General features: G+C 34.4%; 1 non-coding gene across 1 annotated transcript; it reads left to right on the top strand.

The window, feature by feature from the left end:
- Positions 1 to 2541: 2541 nt before the first annotated feature.
- LOC139860847 (small nucleolar RNA R71) lies at positions 2542 to 2648 on the top strand. Its single transcript, XR_011763464.1, has one exon. It is a non-coding gene; the product is annotated as a small nucleolar RNA R71 (small nucleolar RNA).
- Positions 2649 to 8679: the final 6031 nt, after the last annotated feature.

Raw genomic sequence — 8679 nt, 5'->3', positions numbered from 1 at the left:
AGTCCAAATAGCATGCGTTTGTAAGCAAAAGTACCATAAGGGCACGTGAACGTGGTTTTCTCTTGATCCTCGGGTGCTATTGGAATTTGAAAATATCCAGAAAAACCATCAAGAAAACAATAGTAACTGTTTCCGGCTAATCTTTCCAACATTTGATCAATAAAAGGTAAGGGAAAGTGATCTTTTCTGGTGGCGTCATTTAATTTTCTATAATCAATACAAACACGCCATCCTGTTACAGTCCTTATAGGAATAAGCTCATTTTTTTCATTTGTGATGACAGTCATGCCACCCTTCTTAGGTACGCATTGAACTGGGCTTACCCATGGACTATCAGAAATTGGATAAATTAAACCTGCATCTAGTAGTTTAATAATTTATTTCTTAATAACATCTTGCATATTAGGATTTAGTCTTCGTTGGCGTTGCACATACGTTTTATGACCTTCTTCCATAAGGATTTTATGTGTGCAATACGAAGGACTTATTCCTTTAATATCATGAATCTTCCATGCAATGGCTAGTTTATGAGCTTTTAACACAGAAATGAGTTGAGATTTTTCATTTTCAGTAAGAGAAGACGATATTATTACAGGTAATTCAGATTCACCATGTAAATAAGCGTATTCCAAATGGTTTGAAAGTGGCTTTAACTCTAATGTCGGTGGTTCTTCTATCGATGATTTATATCGATATCTGTCTTCTTCTTTTAGCATTTGAATTTCTTCTGTTGTTGGTTCATATCCATTTGCCATAAGTGTAGCTAACATTTCAGTTTCATCAATTGGTCCAGTTCCTTCTCCTAAAGAACATTCTCCTGTTCCTTGTAATTCTGGAAATTCTTCTAACAATTCTGCATGTGATTCTATAGTTTGAATATAATAACATGTATCATCTGCAGATTGCGGTTGTTAGATTGCTCTATCAACTGAAAAAGTAACACTCTCGTCCTCTATACTTAGGGTCAGTTTCTTACCAAACACGTCTATTATTGCTTTAGCCGTGTTTAAGAATGGTCTTTCTAATATGAGAGGTACTCGAGAATCTTCTTCCATGTCCAGAATAACAAAATCTACTGGAAATACTAAAGTACCAACTTTAACTAGCATTTTCTCCATTATCCCTCTAGGATATTTTACTGATCGATCGGCTAGTTTTATGCTTATTCTTGTTGGTTTCAATTCTTCAAGGTCTAGTTTAGTGTATAGTGAATACGACATTAAATTTATACTAGTACCTAAGTCTGCCAATGCTTCTATTGAACTAAGACTACCTAGAAAACATGGAATTGTGAAACTTCCTGGATATGATATTTTTTCTGGTATCTTATTCAATAACACTGCAGAACAATTAGCATTCATAGTAACAGCCGAGAGTTCTTCCATTTTCTTTCTATTTGTGATTAGATCTTTCAAAAATTTATCATATCTAGGCATTCCTGAAATCACATCAATGAAAGGAAGATTTACATTTATCTGTTTAAACATATCCAAGAATTTGGATTGCTCGGCTTCAAGTCTTTCTTTTCTCATTTTACTCGGGTAAGGAAGTGGTGGTTGAGATGGTTTAACAAAAGGTTTAGCCTTAACTGTGTTATCTTCATTAACCTTTTCAACTACCGGTTCTTTTTCCTTATCTTGCTAAAGTTGTGGTTCTTGTGGAGTAGGAATAGTTTCATCAGAAATTATAGGTATTTCAGGTGGTTTAAGTGTAATACCACTTCTCGTGGTAATGGCTTTAGCTGTTTCATTCCGGGGGTTAGCATTTGTATCACTAGGTAGACTTCCCGGTTTTCTTTCACCTATTAACCTTGCTAGGTTGCTCACTTCTTGTTCTAGATTTTGAATAGAAGCTTGTTGATTTCTAAATGCTTGAGCATTTTGTTCATTGGTTTGTTTCTGAGATGTGAAAAATTGAGTTTGAGATTCAACTAGCTTCGACATCATATCTTCTAAATTTGGCTTTTTATCATCGGTTTGTAGTGGTTTATTTTGAAAATTAGGTCTTTGCTGATTGTAAGTATTATTGGATACTTGTTGATTACTTGGACCTTGTTGGTTGTTGTATGGAACATTTCGATTATAGTTCTGATTTTGATTGTAGATCGGTCTTGACGGTTGATAATTATTCTGATAATTATTTTCAGCCCTTTGGTTTATGTATGAAACATTCTCTCTTTGTTCCATTGTTAGTTCAATACTGAGACAATCTTTTGTCAAATGTGGTCCTCCACACTGCTCACAACTAATTCGTATTGAGTGAATATCTTTAGTCATCTTTTCCATTCGTCTCTCGACAACATCTATTTTTGCGGAAATAGAATCTAAGTCATGGCTAGAATCGGCTCTAGCTGCTTTAGATGATCTAACGATATCTTTTTCTTGGTGCCACTCATGTGAGTGGGAAGCAGTGTTATCAATAATTTTATAAGCATCAGTTGCTGCTTTCTTCATAATGGAACCACCAGCTGCTATATCTATGTCTTTCATTGTAGTGATGTCGCATCCTTGGTAGAATAATTGTACTATTTGACAAGTGTCTAAACCATGTTGCGGACATCCTCTCAATAACTTTCCAAATCTTGTCCAAGCTTCATATAAAGTTTCATTTGGCTTCTGTACGAAAGTAACAATTTCTCCTTGGAGTCTAACGGCTTTAGATGCCGGAAAGAATTGTTTAAGAAAATTTTCAACTAGAACGTCTCATGTATCAATCGTCCCTTCAGGTAACGATTCCAACCAATCTTTGGCTTCTCCCTTTAAAGTCCAGGGAAATAACATGAGATATATCTGTTCATCCTCAACTTCTCTTATTTTAAATAGTGTGCAGATCCTATTAAAGGTACGAAGATGTTCGTTTGGATCTTCCTTCGGTGCACCACTAAATTGGCATTGATTAGTTACCTTGTGTAGAATTTGTCCTTTGATTTCATAATCTGGCTCATTAATGTCTGGTTGAGTAATTGCGTAACCTTGGCCAGTGCGTTTAGCTCTCATTCGGTCTTCCATACTTAGAGGTTCCAGATTTTCCATGATTGAATTTGTTGAATCTGAATCACTATAGGATTCTGATTTAATGGTAGGTTCCTCAACAATCTCTGTTTGAATGATTGGTGGTTCCGGAGGAAAGATTAATGGTTCAGGATCTATGAATTGTCCCTGAATATTCTCCGGATTCTCAATTGTGAGGTCGGGTTCAAAAAATGGATTATCGGAAATTTGAATTGGAGTAATTGGTCGACGGGATGACGATTCTAAAGAAAAATCAACGGCGACAATATTTGCTAGATGTCTTGATCGAGTTACAGGTGGTGAACGTACAAAAGGTGATGAACGTTTTGCTCGGTGCATTCACTGAATATCCTATTAGTTATAAAAATAAGAAAGAAAAATTATATAAGTTATCCAATTAATAGACTTTTCTGATTTTGCTCACGTTTCGAATAGCCAAAAGATGCAGCAGATGGGCAGGATTTGTTTGGTCTCAATATAATTGAGTACTGTTTGGCTCCAATAACCCGGTTCACGTACAAATCCAACTATTACTACGAACCAGAAAATTTTGATGTCTATCAATTTAACCGCTTAAAATAATTTTTCGTAATTTAAAGAAATTTTAGAGAAGAAATAGAAAAAAAAAATCTAAGTCCTAAAACTAGAATGTCGAGAAATAAGAAAGAAAAAGAGCGCGTCGAAAAACGTCAAAAAATAAAAAGTCGAAAAATAATAGGCGTCGAAAAATAAAAATAAGAAAGTAGCGCGTCGAAACTTAAAAAGGAACTAAAAACTAAGAATTAAAAGTTGCGTCTAAAAATATTAAAGCTTAAAAGGAATACTATATCCCAAATGGCAATAACTTAAAAAGGTACTAAAATATAAAAATGGCGTCGCAAAATTCTAAAGCATCTAAATCTTAGTATAAAGAAAAAGCACTTAAGGGATTTTACGGTAAAGCCTAAAAATCTAGAAATAAAAATACTATGGCAAAAACTATGTCTTAAAACTAAATATGAACGAAAAATATAAAAATTACGCTAAAACAATTAAGAAGATACAAAATATAAAAATAATCTTAAAATTATAAAAAGTACAATTTTTATAAAAATATTATTTTTATATTATTTATTTTATAAAACTAGTAATTTTAAAATTTAATTAAACTAATTAAACTTAAAATACAAATTAAATAAAAACTAAATTAACTAATTAAATAATCTAACCCTAATTAGGGTTTAATAATAATAATATTTATTAAATTAAACCCTAAATCGTAATTAATGCTGGCTGATGCTTGACATGTCAGAAAGCTCCGCGAGTGCGGATCCCAGCTGGCATAAAGTACCGCGAGTGCGGATTATAGAGATTCAGCTGAGGTGCTCATGCAGGTTCAGTGTTTTTATATTTTTTTTTTGTTTTTTAATTTTCTGTTTAAAAAAATGTTTTATAATATTACTAAAACTTATATTTTAAATAAAAATCACTTATTAGTATTTTATAACTAAAAATACCTTATTATTTTTTTTTTTAAAACTTAAAGATATATATTTTTTATGTTTTTATATTTTTGATATTTAAAACTTATGTAAATATATTTTTACAAAAATAACGTAAAAACTATATATATTTTTTTAATAATAGCGTCGCGCTTCGGCGTTAAGTGTTGTCCCCGGCAGCGGCGCCAAAAATACTTGATGTGTGCGAGGTGTACTAGGAAATAGTATTATTTTTATAACGAAATACTATTAAATATGATATAATTTTACACAAGATATTTATTTATTTATAGAATGGATATACCTAAACCTTGCTACAACACTTATAGGCAGTGTACCTAATCGTACAGTAGTATAGTTTTTAGTAAGTTCGATTCGTTCCACAGGGATACACTTAAACAAGTTTAACACTATATTAGTTTTAAATTTATAAAAATACAAATATATATATAAGTAATATTATTATTATAAAAGGGAGTTTTTACCGTTTAATGACCGGTTTGTCAATTTTTAAAACTTTAGTCGCAGTTAAAACCTAATGTAAAATATTAAAAATAAATACAACTTAATTTTAAACGTAAAGTAAATAACGATAATGAAATTGCGATAAATAAAAGTACGATAAAATAAAATTGCGATAATTAAAAAGTACGATAATTAAAAGTGCAATTAAATACAATGATAATAAATAAAAGTGCAATAATTAAAAGTGCAATTAAATATGAAAATAAAGGAATTAAGCTTATTTAAACTTCCGTAATCATGATGTTTGACGTGTTGATTTTATTTCAATGGGTTAATTGTCCTTTGTCCTGGATTATTTAATATGCCCGTCTGGTTTTTGTCCATAACAGTCCATCAGTCATAAATATAAAGTGCGAGTGTCCTCGTCAAATTATTATTATATCCGAAGTCAAATATTCTAACTAATTGGGGACTTAAACTGTAACAAGGTTTTAATACTTTGTTTAATAATTACACCAGGATATCGACTGCGTGTAACCCAAGGTTTTAATACTTTGTTAACAATTATGCCAAGTGTCCTTGTACATAATTTTCACCCCTGTTTTAATAATTCCATAGACTATTAATCCATTCCCGTGTCCGGTTAAATGAATGATTATTCGTACATATAAATATCCCGCCCATCGTATCCGATCGAGTGTATGTGGTTATTTATAGGTACGTTCAATTGTAAATCTTCATATTAAATTAACAAACTATCATTTAATTAAACAAATATAAAGCCCATTAATAGCCCATAGTCTAATTTCCACAAGTGGTGTTCTTTTGTCCAAACCCCAATTATGGTACAAAGTCCAATTACCCAATCTTAATATTTTTAGCCCAACATCATGATTACTTCGGTATTAAATAAGCATAATAATAACTTAGCTACGAGACATTAAATTAAAAATAACATTAACCATAACTTACAGTGATTAAAAATAGCGTAGCGTTACACGGACAGAATTTCGACTTACACCCTTACAACAATCGCTAACATACCCTTATTATTAGAATTTAAAATTAAAATTAAAATTAAAATATAAATATATATATATATAAATACGTTGAGATAGATGAAGGAAAAAGATGTGTTTTTGGTGCAGAATTCGTTGCCTTTTATAGGCCCACTTCGTACTGTAGAGTACCGCGAGTGCGGTAGTTTCCTTCACAAAAGTACCGCGAGTGCGGATCTGTGGATTCCAGCTCACTCTTTGATTTAAACGTGGGCTGCTGTAATTTTTTAATATATATATATATATATATATATATATATATATATATATATATATATATATATATTATATAATTATATATATATTATATTATATTCTTGTGCATAGTTGACTTGTAATTTTTTATCCGTTGCGTCGAGCGTTGAAAGTTGACTCAGGTCCCGGTTCCGGATTTTCGAACGTCCTTTCGTACGATTTAATATCGTGTACTTTGCATTTTGCGTCTTGTACTCTTGTAATTTTAAGACGTTTCTCATCAATAATTTGAACCACTTTGATTGTATTTTGTACTTTTGAGCTTTTTGGTCGTTTGCGTCTTCAATTCGTCGAATCTGTCTTTTGTCTTCACCTTTTATTATTTAAACGAATATCACTTGTAAATAGAACAATTGCAACTAAAAGCTTGTCTTTCTTGAGGGATAATGCTATGAAATATATGTTCGTTTTTAGCATTATCAATAATCAATAAGGGCACACCATGATGAGATACAATTTCCTTTACGTATAGCTGGGCGAGTTTTTCCATCGTATCGGTTTCTTTCGTGGCTAAGAAGTGTACAGATTTGGTAAGACGGTCATTAATAACCCAGATGGTATCGTATCCGCCTACCGTCTTTGGTAGTTTCGTAATGAAGTCCATCGTTATCCTTTCCCACTTCTATTGCGGGATTTCTGGTTGCTGAAGTAATCCAGATGGACTTTGATGTTCGGCCTTAACTTTTGAACAAGTCAAACACTTCCCAACATAAGTAGCAACATCTTTCTTGAGATTAGGCCACCAATACTGCTCCTTGAGATCATGGTACATCTTACTGACTCCTGGATGAATCGAATATCTTGACTTGTGAGCTTCGTCTAGAATGAGGCTTCGTAAATCCCCATAACTAGGCACCCAGATTCTTCTGGCAAAGTACCGGAGTCCAGTCTCCTTGACCTCAAATCGAGAAATGAGGATGTTCAAATGTTCTTGAGAAATATTCTCCTCTTTGAGAGCCTCATCTTGGGCTACCCGGATCTGGCTATTAAGATTCGAATGGATGGTGATGTTCAAGGCTCGGACACGAAGAGGTACCATTCTTTCCTTTCGGCTCAAAGCATCGGCTACAACATTTGCCTTGCCAGGATGGTAATGAAGTTCACAATCGTAGTCCTTCAGCGTCTCAATCCATCGTCGCTGTCTCATGTTCAGTTGTTTCTGATCAAAGATGTGTTGGAGGCTTTTATGGTCGGTGAAAATGGTACTCTTTGTTCCATAAAGATAGTGTCTCCATAGTTTTAGTGCAAAGACAACGGCTCCAAGCTCAAGGTCGTGCATTATGTAATTTCGCTCGTGAATCTTAAGTTGTCGAGAGGCGTAAGCAATAACCTTCGTTCTTTGCTTCAATACGCAACCAAAACCATTTTTCGAGGCATCACAGTACACAACAAAATCATCACTGCCTTCGGGAAGAGATAGGATAGGTGCGGTGGTTAACTTCTGCTTCAAGGTTTGAAATACTGACTCTTGCTCGGTTGCTTAAACGAACTTCTTCCCTCTGTGAGTCAGTGCGGTTAATGGGCGTGCAATCAGAGAGAAACCTTCAATGAATCTTTGGTAATAACCGGCGAGGCCTAAAAATTGGCGGATATGAGTATGAGTAGTGGGAGTTTCCCACTTGCTGATAGCTTCGATCTTCGCGGGATCAACTTTGATACCCTGATCACTCACGATATGACCCAGAAATTGGACTTCCTTCAACCAAACCTCACACTTGGAGAATTTGGCATAAAGTTGCTCTTGTCTCAAAAGTTCCAACACTAGTCGAAGATGTTGTTCATGTTCTTCTTCGTTTTTTGAGTAGATGAGGATATCATCTATGAAGACGATAACGAACTTGTCCAGGTATGGTTTGCATACTCGATTCATGAGATCCATGAATACAGCAGGTGCATTGGTTAAACCGAATGGAATCACGAGAAACTCATAATGACCATAATGGGTTCTGAATGCAGTCTTCATCACATCGCTCTCCTTCACCCTCAACTGGTGATAACCGAATCGCAAATCGATCTTAGAGTAAACGCTTGATCCTTGCAGCTGATCGAAAATATCGTCAATTCTGGGAAGGGGATACCTATTCTTAATCGTCAATTTGTTGAGTTCGCGGTAGTCGATACACATGCGAAAAGATCCGTCCTTCTTCTTCACAAACAAAACAGGAGCGCCCCAAGGCGAAGAGCTTGGTTGGATAAATCCACGGTCTAGCAGTTCCTGCAGTTGACTCTGCAACTCTTGCAGTTCAGAAGGTGCAAGTCGATAAGGTGCGCGAGCTACAGGTGCAGCTCCCGGCACTAAATCAATCTGGAATTCCACTAATCGCGGTGGTGGTAATCCAGGTAACTCTTCTGGAAAGACTTCGGGAAATTTGTTCACAATTCATACATCATCAACGCTCTCCTCCTCGG

The sequence above is a fragment of the Rutidosis leptorrhynchoides genome, chromosome 7 (assembly GCF_046630445.1).
Source record: "Rutidosis leptorrhynchoides isolate AG116_Rl617_1_P2 chromosome 7, CSIRO_AGI_Rlap_v1, whole genome shotgun sequence".
NCBI classification, from domain to species: Eukaryota; Viridiplantae; Streptophyta; class Magnoliopsida; order Asterales; family Asteraceae; genus Rutidosis; species Rutidosis leptorrhynchoides.
Note: the sequence above shows the minus strand (reverse complement) of the source record. Positions and strands in the feature narration are given on the sequence as shown.